The sequence below is a fragment of the Drosophila serrata genome, unplaced genomic scaffold (assembly GCF_035046125.1).
Source record: "Drosophila serrata isolate PLE 108 unplaced genomic scaffold, ASM3504612v1 contig_382, whole genome shotgun sequence".
Taxonomy (NCBI): domain Eukaryota; kingdom Metazoa; phylum Arthropoda; class Insecta; order Diptera; family Drosophilidae; genus Drosophila; species Drosophila serrata.
The window spans coordinates 10,620,936-10,636,438 of NW_028257280.1; the positions used below are offsets into that span (position 1 = coordinate 10,620,936).

Below are 15,503 nucleotides of genomic sequence, written 5' to 3' on the forward strand. Positions count from 1 at the left end.
TGACTTATAATGGAAATTATTGTGTCGGCCTATGAAATTTTGTGATTTGTTTTATACGAATAATAATAGGAAAACATATGATGCAATCAACTGAAAAGTTTCCCTGCTCACTTTGCTGTCCATCGCAGTCTCTATTTAACTCGGAAAATAATTTCAAAAATTAAATAAAACTTTAAATAGCCATCAAGAAATATCCTGTGATATTAAGGACTCGTGCTATCAATTAGTCTGGCCAGCACTTTGATCTGGCAAAAGGGTTTTGTAGGTGGGAGACCATCATCAACCCCGTCCATTATGTCTATTACGAACCTGCCATGTGCCAACAATCTCGGCATGAATTAATTAAATGCCAGAGCACATAAAATACAAAATTTGCACCTCACCCTCTCTTCTCCTCTTCTCCCCCCCTAGATGGCTGTTATATGTATGTATTCGTTTGTATATGTGGGTTATGGCTACTTTGACGTATTTGCCGGGCATAATTAGCTTCATTACTCATTCATCTTTGCATTCATTCATTAGAAACCAATTGACAGTTTAATTAAGTTTTCGCTTTTCGTCCCTCGTTTGTCTTCGCCTTTGCCCAATGCCAAACTTTTCCGCAAAATAAAAAGTTTAAACAAAAAAAAAATATATATATATACAGGGGGGGTGTGGGTCGATGGGGAGTTTCGTTTGGTGGTCGGTCGTAAAAAGGGGATCTGGACAAAGTGTTGGCCGGCACTGCCTAATTGGCACCCAATTAGGCATAAATATTTGCCTGTGTGGGCAATAAAACAATTATTCGTGCCATACTTCTTCGCCGAGCTGCGCTTTTCACTCTTCACTCTTCTTCGGACGGAGAGCTGCCTTTGACCTTCTCGACGGGGTTCTGCGGTGCTGATTAGGTTCCCTAATTGAGCATAGTTAAATGCATAAGCTGATTGGGGTTCCGAGTGGCAAGGGAGTTTCGTTGGAATCCTAACTTTTGGCTGCTTGGCTTAATAGTTGGGTTACAACTAATATTTATTCTTCGTTTTGTTTACTATTTGGATTTAAAATTTAAAATTTGTTTACTAGTTTAAGAAATATTGAGAACATTAGTTAAGAAAGTCTGAGTTTATAAATTGTTTACAATTATTCGGTATAAAAGAGGTATTAACTAACACAAGCTACAATTATTTTAAGATAAAATCCCATACTTAACTAAAGATAATATGATTTGACTGTAAGAAAATATTACTAAACTTTTATCTGATAGTAGATAAAGGTTTCTTTAAATTTTTAATGATTTATATATTAGCAATTAGCTGGGTCTTGGCTACACTTGGCTATCTACACATATTTAATCAATGACCTGTACTATTTATCAACAGAAAGCTAATGATTAAACTGTTAAATAAATGTTTTTAATTACATAATTACAATTTCCTTTGTGGTATAACATTTTAGGAACTTGGTCATAAAGTTAACCCGCCTTATGAGCCTTCATAATATTCACCTTTGCTTATTAATAACACATTCGCCTTTCTTCTTCCGAAATTTAATCCTTTTGAGAGTTTTAACCTTTGCTTAACTTGGCGGCATTTCGTTTCACCCAAAAACTTTATGATTTTCATTCAAAACTTATGGTAAATGCTCTTCATTCCACTTTAAACCCAAACTCTGGGCACTTAGTGCTCGTTTCATGCTCCTCAGCCTGCTTCGCCGACGACTAACATTCAAAGTTGGCAGCATCAAGCCACATTGTTAGCGCTAACTACCAGAAAGGGCCCCTGGCGTTTTCTGTTCCAGGCTGTGTCCTGTTAATGAAATGTCGAATCATGAGCGAGGCCCTCGTATCCTGGCTCCCGTTTCATGTGTGTGTGTGTGTGTGGTGGGTGTGTGTGTGCGGCTTGTTCGCGAAAGTTGCAAAAAGCGCCGCGAGACAAAATCTGACGTGGGTTTTGGGCCGTACCTGTGCTACCTTACCATCGAGGGGCATGGGGGGATACGAGGCAGAGATGGTCGGGGATGCGGCCAGGTCCCGGATGCTGTACATCAAACTGCCACGGCTGCCGTTTCTGTTGCATGTTTATCGTGTTTGCGGCTCATTAAATGCGGCTCATTAGGCCAGGTCAGAGCTCACCTACTCCCCGCAACTCTGAGCTGCAGCGCTAAGGGAATTTCCAACGATTTTACGATCCTCCTGCATACAATATATATACTCAGAGGCAATGAATTAATACATATTTCGATATCCTTGTGTGTTTGTACAGGACATATCGAAATCCGAAAGTAGCAATCATATCAAATATTATACTCGAAGTTAAACAAAAACAGAAGCGTAATCAAAATCCTTGCAATTCATGAAGCATATTGAGAATTTACAGGGGTGAACTTTACTTGTGTTATAAATCAAGGGGAAAGCGTATACTTAATATTACAAAGTAATATTAGTAAGTAAAGAAAAATGAGGTGATTTTATTAAGTCTTAATTTCTTCAATTCTAATTTTTAACTTCGATTTATTGATACATAAATATATATATATATATTAATATTAGGTCCACCCTATGGTCCGGCAGTTTATTGCAGACAAAACTCACTCCATATCAGGCTGAAATCCAAATGCAGGGACTAATTGAAATCGACTATGTTGATCATGGGGCCCACCTACACATACCCCCAATCCCTCGAAATGTTGCCTTCTGCCGTTGACAGATGTCGGAGCACAGTATCCTACGTCCATTCTTCCCATTTGATGAATTGATGCAATGCTTAGGCCTTTTTATGAGCCAAATCCCCGTGTCCGTGTGTTTGTCTGGCCGCCTCTGTGTGTTTGTGGCTGACAAACAGCTTAAAACCTTGATGGACATTAGGCAGGAGGAAGGATCGGTATGTGGCCAGTTTTACATTTCAACGTCTGTTGAGGCAAAACCAAAACCAAACCAAACCAAACCAAATCCAACCAGAACCTCATCCAGAACCAAACGGACGATGGGGAGCGTAAACAAAAGCGCTTTGAGGCCTTTCACTCACTTTGGCTAGGTAGCAATTACTGTTTGTTTATGTATTTGTTATTGTTGCCGCTACAGCTGAAGAAGTAGAATTGAAATTTCAAATTCATAATTGAATTGGAGCTGTTCTGTGTTTCCTTGGCTGGCAGCATAGCTTCCACAGAAACGAATTACAACAATGAATACAAAACAAAATAAATTCCGGAATTCTGTTGTATTTTAAAATAATAATAACAACCAGCCTTTGCAGAATTTCTTATAAATTATATAGATTATTATTTTATGGAAATAATTAGGTTTCCAGGTTCTATATCAACTGAAACTGTATGGAAATGGCATAAATATGAGGCTTCTGTTATTTCTGGCAACATTTCTCCTGCAACATTTTTCTTGCAACATTTGCCTGGCAATATCGTCTTGTGCATTCCGCCATGTTCTTGAGAATTATAATCATAATTCTTAATTTGAACAAAGGTTTTAAGAGAGATTTGAGTTTGTTTCATTTTATCAAACAGTTTTCTTTAATATACTTCCCCAAGATGTCACAAGAAACACTTTAAACAAATAAATCGCTAAACTTGTTAGGTTAGAGAGTATTCATTTTAGGAAACCCAATTTTTTCCAGTGCACCTTGTGCCACAAATGAGAGCGTTGGGTCGCCAAAGGCTGCGTTTTTGAGTGTATGTGTGGTTTAATTGAATGCAGTTGCAGCCGGGCCAAAAGTATCCAAAAGCATTGGCATCTGGAATGGCTTTGATGATTTTGGACAGAGACGAAACGAAAAATGAACAAATGGTAAAAATGCCGGCTCTCCTTTATGTGAATGTCCATTTGCTGATATTTTTGCTTAAAATGCATAAATCATCCCCTTGCTGCAGTGTCATAAACGAAGCACTGCACATGCATAAACATATACTCGAAGACAATAAATAGATATGCGATTGCATACGAAAATCAAACACGGGATATTATTATTTTGTGAGCTCGGCAAAAGCAGAAGCAGCAAAAAATTCTAAAAAATATAGATATAGAAAAGGGGGAAAAAAACATAGAGCAATGAATTCAACTAGAACGAGCTAACGTGCAAATCAAAGGCAAAAATTCGACCCTCTCTCCTCCAGCTGCAATAAATCTGCTAGGGCAGTCATAAATATTGATTTCGAAATTGTCCCTTGTGTGTGCCGGTGTGTGTGTGTGTCCTCATCCTCTATGTGTATTGCTGTGTGTGTGTGTCCCCGCCACGCCCACTTCAGCCCGACTTCACTTAGATTTGTCGCTCATATTAGCTGCAGAAATGAAAATCGTTTTCCAATCGTATTCTTGCCGTTTACCTTTTGCTCTCCACCGGGTTGCCCATTGCTTTTCCGATTTTCCCACACTCCAGTGTGTTCCATTCAAGTGTAATTTGCAGTTGCTTTGCCTGTCGTTGTTATTCCTTTGCTGACAAACGTCCTTATTCGATCATACCCTTTCGTATTTCAAGATTTAGCTTTTGCAGAAACTTTAAACTACAGGGTCTCTGGTCAAGAAGATACAGATACTTACAGATATTACCAAAACAAAATAATGTGAAGAATATTCTTCACAAATGTTATATATTTCTAAAGCCAATTAATATTAATAATAATAATTTTGTTATTGAAGATTAACAAGAAGATTTCCAGATATGATAGCAAAACTATATTTTCTTATTCAAATACCTTTATGAATTGCAAGATTTCCAAGCTTAAGGTAACATTTATGTATAATTGACTTTAAAGTCTTTTGTTTCTAGTAACAACTGGTCATGAAATTATTGTTTTTTGTCATGAATATTTCAAAAATTCTTTGATTTCGGAACCCTAGTTTAGGTAAAACCAATGTATTCCATATACCCCTTGCTGTCTGCATTAATTTCTTACCTTTTCGAGTGTTGAACTCAATATTTTCAATATGATGGCAATCGGTTTTTCCTCTTTGATGCTTTCGTCATTGACCGTCAATGGTTCCCATGGATTCATCTCATGTCGCTCATCTTGTGCCATTGGCGTTGTTCCTGATGCTGCTGCTTCTGCTGCTGGTGCTGTTTGGCAGAAAAGTTTCGAATTTATGATCCGTCACTGACTTTAGAATTATGGCCAATGCTCTGACTGTCAGGTGGTCCACCAGAGCGATAGGGACAGAGCCAAAGTCAGAGTCAGATTCAGAGAGTAAGGACGGCACATATGCTGGCCCCAGACTGAAATTGAAATTAAAGTCATAATTCATTGCTTGTCAGAGTCGTGGCAGAAGACGTCGGCTTAAAGCTGCCAGTCGTCCAGTTTTGTGATTCTGCAATAGGGAAGGCGCAGAGAAAGAAAATATAAATTAATGTTTAATATTTAGTATAAATTTATTAGAATTATGCAATATTTATGATTGGTTGCCAATGCAATTGTTAGTTTATTGAAGCTTACTTGGAGAAACTAATTGAATTTAACACTTTCCCTTGAATATTCCGAGCTTAATATATTTTTTCTTTTCTGTGTAAGATCAGAGTTTTTCCTGTTGCTGTTTTCCGGTATCTTTCTGCCCCCACTTGCAGCTGTTTAATGGGCTTTTATGGCCCCTGCCCGGCGGGCAGTGGGGGATGGCTAATCTGGCCCCCAGACAGGACACACGGCACATCCTTGTGTGAGCCTAAGCCTGGCACATCTGGCCAAAGTCCCTGTCTTTATTGGCTGCCTTGGAATTGAACTTGTGCGTGAACTTCAAATGTGCCATGAGTGTGTACCATGAGTGTGTGCTGTGTGTGTGTAGTTGACAATTTTGGGTTATAAAAACAACATCATACTCATCACTGGCCGTTGACAGTTTTGCATTCCCCAGGGAATGGTTGCTGGGATTGCGAATGTTACTAAAGCTTATGTCTTATCAGTTGCGCTTTGATTAGTTGTCGTTTATTTAATGTATTCTTAAAGCTAAAGTATGTATTTTCTTACTGTAACTATTTTTTCTCTTGTTTTGTTTGTAATACTGAAACTGCCAAACCATTATCTATTTCCTAGAAATAATTAATTGAAACCAAAGTTTCATGTAACCCAATTCAACAATTTTTTAACGTAAATACCATTATTTAATTTGATTACAAATCGATAGATTTTAATCATAGTTGATTAAATTTCCATTTCATCGTTGACCACAGAGGCGATTGTGGAAGGTGTGAAAATTGTGCCGCTGAAAACTCAATTTGTAATTTTATCACACTCGCCGGCAGCATTTGCAGTTCGAAATCCATTCGTTGGCATGTTCAGTGCCAAAAATGATTTCTCTATTACTCGAAAACACTCTCGCATCCCAGCATTTTGCTGACATTTTATCCAATTACAGCATCACCTTTGACGTTTGCGAAAAAGGCAAAAAAAAAAAAACTGAATATCGTTATGAAATAGGAGCAAAATAAAACCCGAGTGTGGATATAAATTTGTTTGAAGGCCCTAAACCTGAACGCGCCATTCAGGGACTCCACTGTGTCGTTGCATTGTTTTTAAATATTGGCACAAAATCAAATTATCTGCTATTTGTCAATAAATAACTCTGGACAAAGGCGAAACTTTATTAAAATTCACCACAAAACGTTGCAGTTTCCGGTTTCAATTACGCCATAAATTTTCGGCTCTACACGCCCGCACATGGTGATTGCGGGGGCGTGGCATTCGGGAAATGGTATATAGGCGTTTGTTCTGTCGGTCATACGATGACATAAAGCCCTGCACACCAGCCCCATATTGAAATTTAAAGCCCTGTTGGCAACTTGTCGCAATTTACAACCAGTGTCCTTCCCGAGCCGGATCAGCCATCCATAGTCCGTGCTCCCCCCCAAAGCTTACCTTGTTTGGCGAAACACGAAATATGAGCCAATATAAAAGCAATAAAGGTGCACACACCGGACATGCAAATAGAGTAAAATCAAATCTCCCCAAAAGCGGAAGTATGCCTTTTGAGTATAGAAAGGGGTGCAGAATATACGGGGAAAATATATAGGGTTAGGATATAAAGAATTCTCCAGGGGAATCCTTACGAAGAATCCTCAGGGATCCTCTCCTTATGAATTATTATAATGGCCACTAAATTAAATTATAAATTGCATTGGCCAAGGATACTGACACAGATCAGATCAAATGACGACAGCGCGAAGGCCATAAACATTAATAACCAATATGCCGGGAAGGCAGGCAGGCAGGCAGGCAGCCAGGAAGAAGTTAAAAGGTAAAAGGTATGGAAAGACAGGCGTGTGAAGCGCATAAACAAGCCGCAAAGGATTGCAGCGAAGAAAGGCCAGATCCTAGTTTGCCGGCAAAGCCACTTTTACAATTTATGGCATCGGAGGATAGGAGGAGTGCAAAAAAAATAAAGGACTCCCAGGCAAAAGCAAAGCAAAGTTTGTTACTTTGGCACGGCTTTCACCGATGATGCATTGATGCGGATTTAAAGTTTAAAAGGTTTCGCGGCCGCGAAAAAAGATCCACAGACCGCCGCTCTGACAGCCATTTGGCGTTTTGGCGCATAATAAATTCGTGTGGCAGACATACGGTTTAATTTATCATCAAACGCCTAGGCGAAAAGGCGAAATGCGAAAGGAATTTATTGGGCTAACTTATGGACGGCAACCGAGCGCCGAGTTGATGGCTTCGTGGCTTTTTCCTGCCAGCAAGGTGTCTGCTCATAGTTTATTTCAAATTGGTTCCCTCTGCTGACTCCACTCCGCCAGGAGCACCAGATTGATTGGGCTGATGAATGGAATGCTCATGAGCCGGTTTTTGCTGGGCTGACTGACTTCCCCCCATTGTGCTGCCATAGAGTTTAAAAATTCCATTATATGGCTTTCTGTGTTTTGCAGCACTATTTGCTCTCGATTGGTTATTTATTGGCAGCCAAATTGGTAAAGCAAAAAAACAAGTATTGTTCTGTATCTAATGGATGAATTACATTTACGGAAAACACATGCTGATGATTTTTGAAGTGAACTTGAGCTTGATAACATTTGTTTAGTAAATATTATTTAATCTGTAATATATTTTGTTAAGCTATGAAATTTTATTCGGAATGAAAAGTATATTAAAAATAAAGCATATATATTCAGGTTTTTATTATCAGAATGAAATACTAAATAATTGGGGTTTATGAAAAGTGCAAAATAATATTAATTTCGAGACAGGTTTAACACCTTTACTGTAAAATAGTAAATATAATTAAGATTGTAAGCATTTTATTTATCTAAAAAAGGGTAGGGCTTGTTTCTGCTGTTTTAAATGTAATAATACTGAAACAAGGCTTAAAATCCCCGACAATGCCAAAGGCAAACTGGTAAAGATTCATAATTTTCAACTTGAGATAAACACATAAGGACAAAAAAGGAGCTGGCATGACTTGCCAGTATTCTAGGATATGGGATAGTAATAAAAGGGCACGCTTCGATGGCCAGAGACGGCATCTTCAAATCAGGCAGAAAAATGCTGCCGTGTCTGACTAGCACAAGATACTCACCAAGTGACTGGGTAGATGAGTGCACAGGGAGAAAATGGTTTGTTTTCGGATCTTGAATATAACAAAAATGAAAACAACATATTTCCAAGAAAGGAAAAGATTTTCTTTATAACTTTCCCAAGAATCTATAAATATTAATCAATGATTTTTCTCTCAGTCTGTTCCTGTATCTGTGCTCCACATTTCATTACGCTGAACATGACGATGCTGGAAGCACGTAACAAGTTTAAATTGCGCTCGTTGACTGTTGACTGCCGTGCAGAAGATGCCGATATCGATGTCGATGCTTTGGCCGATTCCAAATGCCGGCCAAGTCATGGCCAACAGCCGCAATTGAACCAGAAAAGTGTATTTATATGTAACGGAAATGATGCTGCACTTATGACCCGACCCCTCCCAGTCAGGAGCACATCCAGTTGGCCATTCACTGATATTTGCCTTGCTAATAGATGATTATGATATCGTGTATGCATATAAGGATAGTCCCTCCCTCATCTCCTTCTCCTTCCACTTCATGACCGCATTTTCTCCGGGCAATTGGAGGGGCGATAAGCGTCGTATTATGCATAATTGTGAGTGGAAAATCTGAAAATGGTTGAGCTGAAGTGCTTACAGGTGAATATAGATAGGAAAGTGAATACAGAGAGCAGAATTCCAAGAAGTCGTTGAATTTTGTTTACATTTTTGAGATATAAATTAAATTCATAGCTAAGATAGCTGGTTCTAGACTTACGTATGATCCCATCTACAGCATTTACATACATGATATAATTGCCATTGTTAAGACTTACCACAGTAGAGGACGCACAGTCATTGCTTAATTAATTCCAGTCTGGAGTTATATTCTTGTTGACTTCAGCTTCTTCTAGTAATCCAGATGTATTCCATTAGTCAGATAATATTTTTGGGGTCGAGAGGCACCATCACTATAGATGTATCCAGTAGGGAGGCCGCCAACAGTATGAGGTGGGTGCGCTAGCAGTTCCTCTATTTATAGTCCCAGAGTAGAGAGAACAGAGAAAGTGAGAGCGAGAGAGAAAGAATATTTATAGAGAAAGGCACAGAGAAATACAGAGAAACAAACATCCCTAGAGATGGAGAGAGAGAGAGAGAGGGAGAGACCTCGATAGAGGCAGGAATAAAAGGCGGGATAGAGTAACAGAGATTGTTCCTATGGACTATATAATATAGTCGTTCCATCCGGCTGATGCTGATCAAGAATATATATATATATATCTGTACATATCATGGAATTTAAGTGCATTTCAGCAAAGATGACACTTAAAATCACACTCTTATAAAGATTAATTATATCTTTACTTTCTCTCCGTGCAGGCATTACTTTTTATGTAGTTAAAGTTGAATGGATGTCTGTGTGTGTGTGTGTTGTGATTTCTACTTGCCTTGCTTAATTTTATGGCCTCTTCTTGCCGGGATTTGTTCACCTGTTTATTCACCTGCCGCTGTCGCCTGCTTATCGGAGCAATGCTATAATGGCAGACTTATCATCGGTCTTGTGAACTCTGTTGATTTTTATGACGTCTCGGTTTCAGGTTGTGGGAATGCGTAAATGAAATTATTATCTGTGGGATTTTTGGCAAGCTGAATAAATAAATTTTATATCTGCGCTTCCACATGTTCTATGTGTGCGTGTGTGTGTGTGTGTATTTTTATGGCCTTCTGGGCAACTCTTGCAGAAAGTGTTGCCTGTTAGCTTAACATTTGCATTTATTGTAATGGGCCAAAAGTTTGCCTATATCAAAGTCATGCACGCTGTCAAGCATTAAGCGTTTAGCACAAATATACACACACACACACAGGAGGGGTGTCCTTACGAATACTGGTACACTTACACCTGCAGCAGCCACACCTACCTGTTCCAAGGCAAATACTCGCGAGCAGAAATAGACAGGTATGCATGCTAATGCTGCGTATACGTTATATTTTCAGCTGCTGCTGAATGCTCCTGCCGTAATGTAAGCGCGACTCCCTGCTCTCAAATATTTGTGCAGAGCCAAAAACGGGCACACAAATGTGTAACCAACACGCTATTTACTTGAGGCAAACTCACAGATACCAACACACACACACCATAGCATAGCATATATGTATGTATGTATGAATGCCAGATGCGACACAGTGCAAATAAAAATCTTGGGCAAAAAGGTGAAACGTGTATTAAATAATTCCTTTGTCGAGCACATTTTAATCGTGCAGCGGTAACGGCAAACAAAGGAGCACCCCAAATGTCCAGCGGGCAGAGCAAATATGCTCCCCCCCTAACCCCCCCCACTTAACCCGCTTCTCCTTGGCCCTTAGCCCTTAACCCTTTCGTTGCTCCCCGCCCCCAAACCCCAGGAAAAAGTGCAAACTTTGTAAAAATTCAGAACCAGAAATTTGTTGTGTCCACGTACACACGAGCTTTTTGGTCTGTGGTCGCGCATGCCAACTAAGTGGACCAGGGATCGTTGCACTGAAAGAAAAAAAATATGAATAGGACGAAATTATTATAAACAAGAAGGGAAGTTAAATTCGGGTACCTCAAATGTAGATACCCTTGCAGAGGAAATCGCTCACAACTAATCCAAAAATGCATTAAGTCCCAATCGGAAAGCTGTTCTCTGTTAGTTTTTAATAGGTTAATAAATCTGCATTTCTGTATTTTATTTTTAAGATATTAAAAATTTTGTCAATTTTTCAAAATGTTAACAATGCAAAAACAGGTTATAAATCTATGAAAAAAATTTCAAAAAATTAATTTCTTTCCTTGACGTCTAGAAAGATTCGCCTTTTGATGCTGATCAAGAATATATATGATTTATAGGGTCGGAAATGACTCCTTCACTTAGTTTCATGCTTCTAACTAAAATTATAATACCCTGCAAGGCGATATTTATACTTATATATTTATATGCCGATTTTTCTATATCCCACACCTTGAAAAACTCATAACTTAGCCAAAAATGTATAAATTCCCATTCGGAAAGCTGTTCTGTGCTAGGTTTTTATCGGTTAATAAATCTGCATTCCTGTACTTAATTTTTAAGATATTAAAAATTTTGTCAATTTTCCAACATGTCAACAATGTAAAATCCTGTTGTAAAATTATGAAAAAAATTTCCAAAAATTAAATTTCTTTCCTTGATGTCTAGAATGATTCGCCTGTTGATGCTGATCAAGAATATATATAATTTATAGGGTCGGAAATGACTCCTTCACTGAATTGAATGCTTCTGACTTAAATTTTATTACCCTGCTAGGGGATAAAAAGTAAATAGTACTTTATATAATTTCATTGAAGTCTCTAATTAAATTCAATGTCAACAGAAAAATCGATGGGTTACAAGCTTATTTGTATTTAATCATTACCCAAATTTACCTAATGCTAATGGATAATTTTATATATTTTTTTAAAATAAATTTCTGCAACTGATACTAAAAGGATTTTTCTCGCTGTGTTTGGATTTCGGACCACGGTTAAGCCTAGCAAATAGATGACAGCGGTGCAACGGTTTGACAGGCGTGTGAAGACAAATTTCTGGGAATTTTCGCTGGGGCGACGAATTCAAAGCAACGAAAAATGAAAATATAACACTCGTCCTTCTTCACACACATACACACATACACAGGAACACACACTCGGTGAAACCAACACGTACAAATATTGTGAAAACAAATAAAAGCGAAAAATGTACTCCTTTGTGTCTGTGCATGTATGTGTTTTATAACTTCAATGGGTGTGGTGTGTCTGTAGTGGTGGTGGGCTTTTGTGAGTATTTGTGCGAGGCAGCAACCGTTGCGGTTTTGCGAGCATCAGCATCAGAAATATGTTGAAATAGAAAGGGGGAATGGCAATGACAAAGCCATGCCATCTTTTTATTTATTTATTGTTTTTGTCTGTGCTGCTGCATTGGTGTTATTAGTGGCATTTGTTGTTGCCACCAGTTGTCCCTGCCCCTGCCCCTCCTGCACCTGGTTGTGTAATAAAGTACAGGGACTCACACTCTCGGGCTCGCTAAAAACTGAAGCGTCAGCTGGCATCATTCAGCATTATATTTCTATATTTTACGAGTGCGAGTGCAAAGCCAAAAATGCGATTCAATTTTTGATTGTTGTAACCAGTTTCCATTTCGTAAGACTTTATATTTCGGAAAATGAGATTAGTGTTGTTCTTAAATAGTAATTTAATAATCGAAAAATCAAGTGGAATAATTACCTCTTAATAAAATTATAAAGTAACCAATTTCTCCTTTGTCTAAAGGCCAATTTACTTAGAACTAGAGAAATCAAATTTAAATATTCATTTTCAGTCATTTTAAAAGCAAATAACGAAAATTAAATAAACTACATTACTCTTTATTTAAGTGCATTTAGTTTATGCAAATGCAAAAATTTGTAAATGCCAAATGTGAATTGAAAATGTACAAAGGATCTGCCCTTACTTGCCTTGCATTATATTTGATCAAATTTATTGATATAATTACCAGAGCAATTTGTTGCCCGGCGCACTCTTTGTGATATACTTATATTTTCTTGTTATTTGTGTGCCATGAAATGGGCTGGGTATGTAACCAAAGTTAAACTTCGTTTGTTTGCATATAGAAAATTGAAAATTAAATACAAAAAAGTATGTAAATTGCAGCAATAAATTCGATTCGGCATAAAGCGTAATCAGATAATGGCAATTATCCATCTGGCAGTTAGTTGTTTCCTTCACAGAGACCATTGGAAGTGAAATTTAAATATTCCCAAACTCGTAATCAGTTTTATGCAAATGAAAAGATAATAATTACAATACATCCCATACACATACACACACACATACGCAGTGACAAAGAGTGGCTTTGGTTTCCAAGCAATTAATTTACAATTTTCGGTTAACTGGCTGCCAAGAATAACAAAACAATTAATACAATCAAACGAAACTTTTACCAAGAAAATAAAAGGCAATTCCCGCAAAACCAAATAAAGTGTCTTTGCCGGATATCCCTTTCCAACTGAGTAGAAAGTCTGAGTACTTTTTGGGTTCATGGGCCAGCTTCTAAGCAGAAAACAACAACGATTAAGCCACAAAAATGACAACATCTTACACAGAGAAAAATATATACTTGGAATTGACTCTTAATTTCATGTTATAAATTGAGATTAAGGATATTTTAACTATACTAAAATCAAGCCATAGGAAAAGTCCAGGAATATGTGATTTAAGACTTGCAGTCTTAACATCCTTTTTCCTCAATTTTAAGCTGCTTTCATATCTCTTAGTGATTCAAGGATGTGACCACTGAGTATTGACCAGTTTAGTTGGCTTCTCATTAAAGATTCAGCCTGGTTTCTGTGGAGACGTAAATCAAGGCAACGCCCCTCCTTTCGACCGCAACAACATAATTTTATTGGAACTTAAATGCTTTTAGCTCAAGTAGAGAAGAGCGGTGGGAGTAAGTGAAGAATCAAACTTGTAGAATTTGGCCAGCTTTGAAGCTTTCACAGGAGAGGCTGTTGCATATTTTATACAACACAACCGGTGAGTTGTTGGTCTTGTTTGACTTGAATAATTTGGCAAGAGCGAATGAATTTTCCTTTCTGGTTTTTTGGTTTGCCTCTTTTTGTTTATGTTTGACCGAGGTCAATTGCTGGCAAAGTTTAGCATGCATGCCGAAGCGAGGAGACGTAAATATTTTAAAGCCAGTTGCCAAACTGTTGCATACTTTGGGGGAGTCCGAAGGATGGGGGGCCAGCTGAAAGGCATTTCCATTATTAATGTCATTGAGGTTCAAGCTCTCCCCCCAAAAGGATCTCATCTCATCTGCTGCGTTGTGGAATTTTAATAAATCATTTCTCGTGAAATGCGTACCCAAAAACGGAACGGAACGAAACGAAAATCAAATGAAATGAATGAATGCCTCTCCTCACAGAATGTCTGCACGGGACCGGGCGGGGTTGAGATGCCTTCAGTCGGAATACAAAGCAAATTAGGATCGCTTAGTTGGGCCTCCCCCCAGAAAGAGAGAGAGGGAGAGAGTGAGAGAGAAAGAGGGGATTTATTTCAGTGGAAATATTTAAAAATTTCCCAGGCATATCTACTCGGCGGGCTGTAAATCAAAAATGCCAAGGCATTGGGAAAATATTAAAGCACGGCCAGCTCGATGGCATCAAATATGCAAATTACTGTTTAGACTAACAGGAATATATTTTGTTATGGGTTTATGGAGAAGTACTGTTTGTGAAATAATTGAAAAATAAAATGGTAAATTTTTTACAAAATGTTATTCTATAGATTTCATTTAAATGCATAAATCATAGCAAGTTATAAAACCATTTTTTGTAAAGCTGAATATCCTTTACTTTTCTGCTTTATTTTTCCAAATACAGTTCCTGAAATTCGTTGCATAATCGCAGTATCCTGTGTTAGTCATAAATTTAACTTGAAGATAAAAAGGCCGTTTCATGCATTTTATTAGGCCAATGAAGCTGCTACACTCTCGATTATCGGGCCCCTTTTGCCGGAGCACAAGGAGTACATATCAAAGGGTATAAATCAGCCAAATCACGACGCAACAAATGTTTCACAGACTCATGGTGTCTGATGTTCACTTTACTTTTTCCGTTTGTAAAACTTGATAAATACCCGTCATGTGTGTGTATGTTATATTTTTTTCTGGGGACACTCTTGTCAGGCCCCCAATTTCAGCATTCATTTGTCAGATGAGCAACAATTTATTGAAAGAATATATTTATATTTTCATTTTTAGCCCAGTCAGTAGAATTTCCCTTTATGAAAGCAAGAGAGACAGACCTAAGATTCGTTCTTGTTAGTAGATAGTTGGATTGGCTTAATGCTTAAAAAGGCACAACCCTCAAAAGCCACAACAACTTTTTTCGCGCATTGTTTAATTTACAATTTGCGCATTAACTTTGTCACATAATTCTAATTAACGCTTTTAATTACTTTATGGAGGCACTTTGCAACGCTCCCTAAAAATATGGCTGGCTCAAATTGTCCCGGCAACAACGGCTTAAA

At 38.0% G+C, this 15,503-nt stretch overlaps 1 long non-coding RNA gene across 1 annotated transcript in view; it reads left to right on the forward strand.

Moving 5' to 3' along the window:
• LOC147642633 (uncharacterized) overlaps positions 1 to 15,503 on the forward strand; it is a 174,206-nt gene that overhangs the window by 1,117 nt on the left and 157,586 nt on the right. The gene's annotated exons all lie outside the window — the stretch shown is intronic.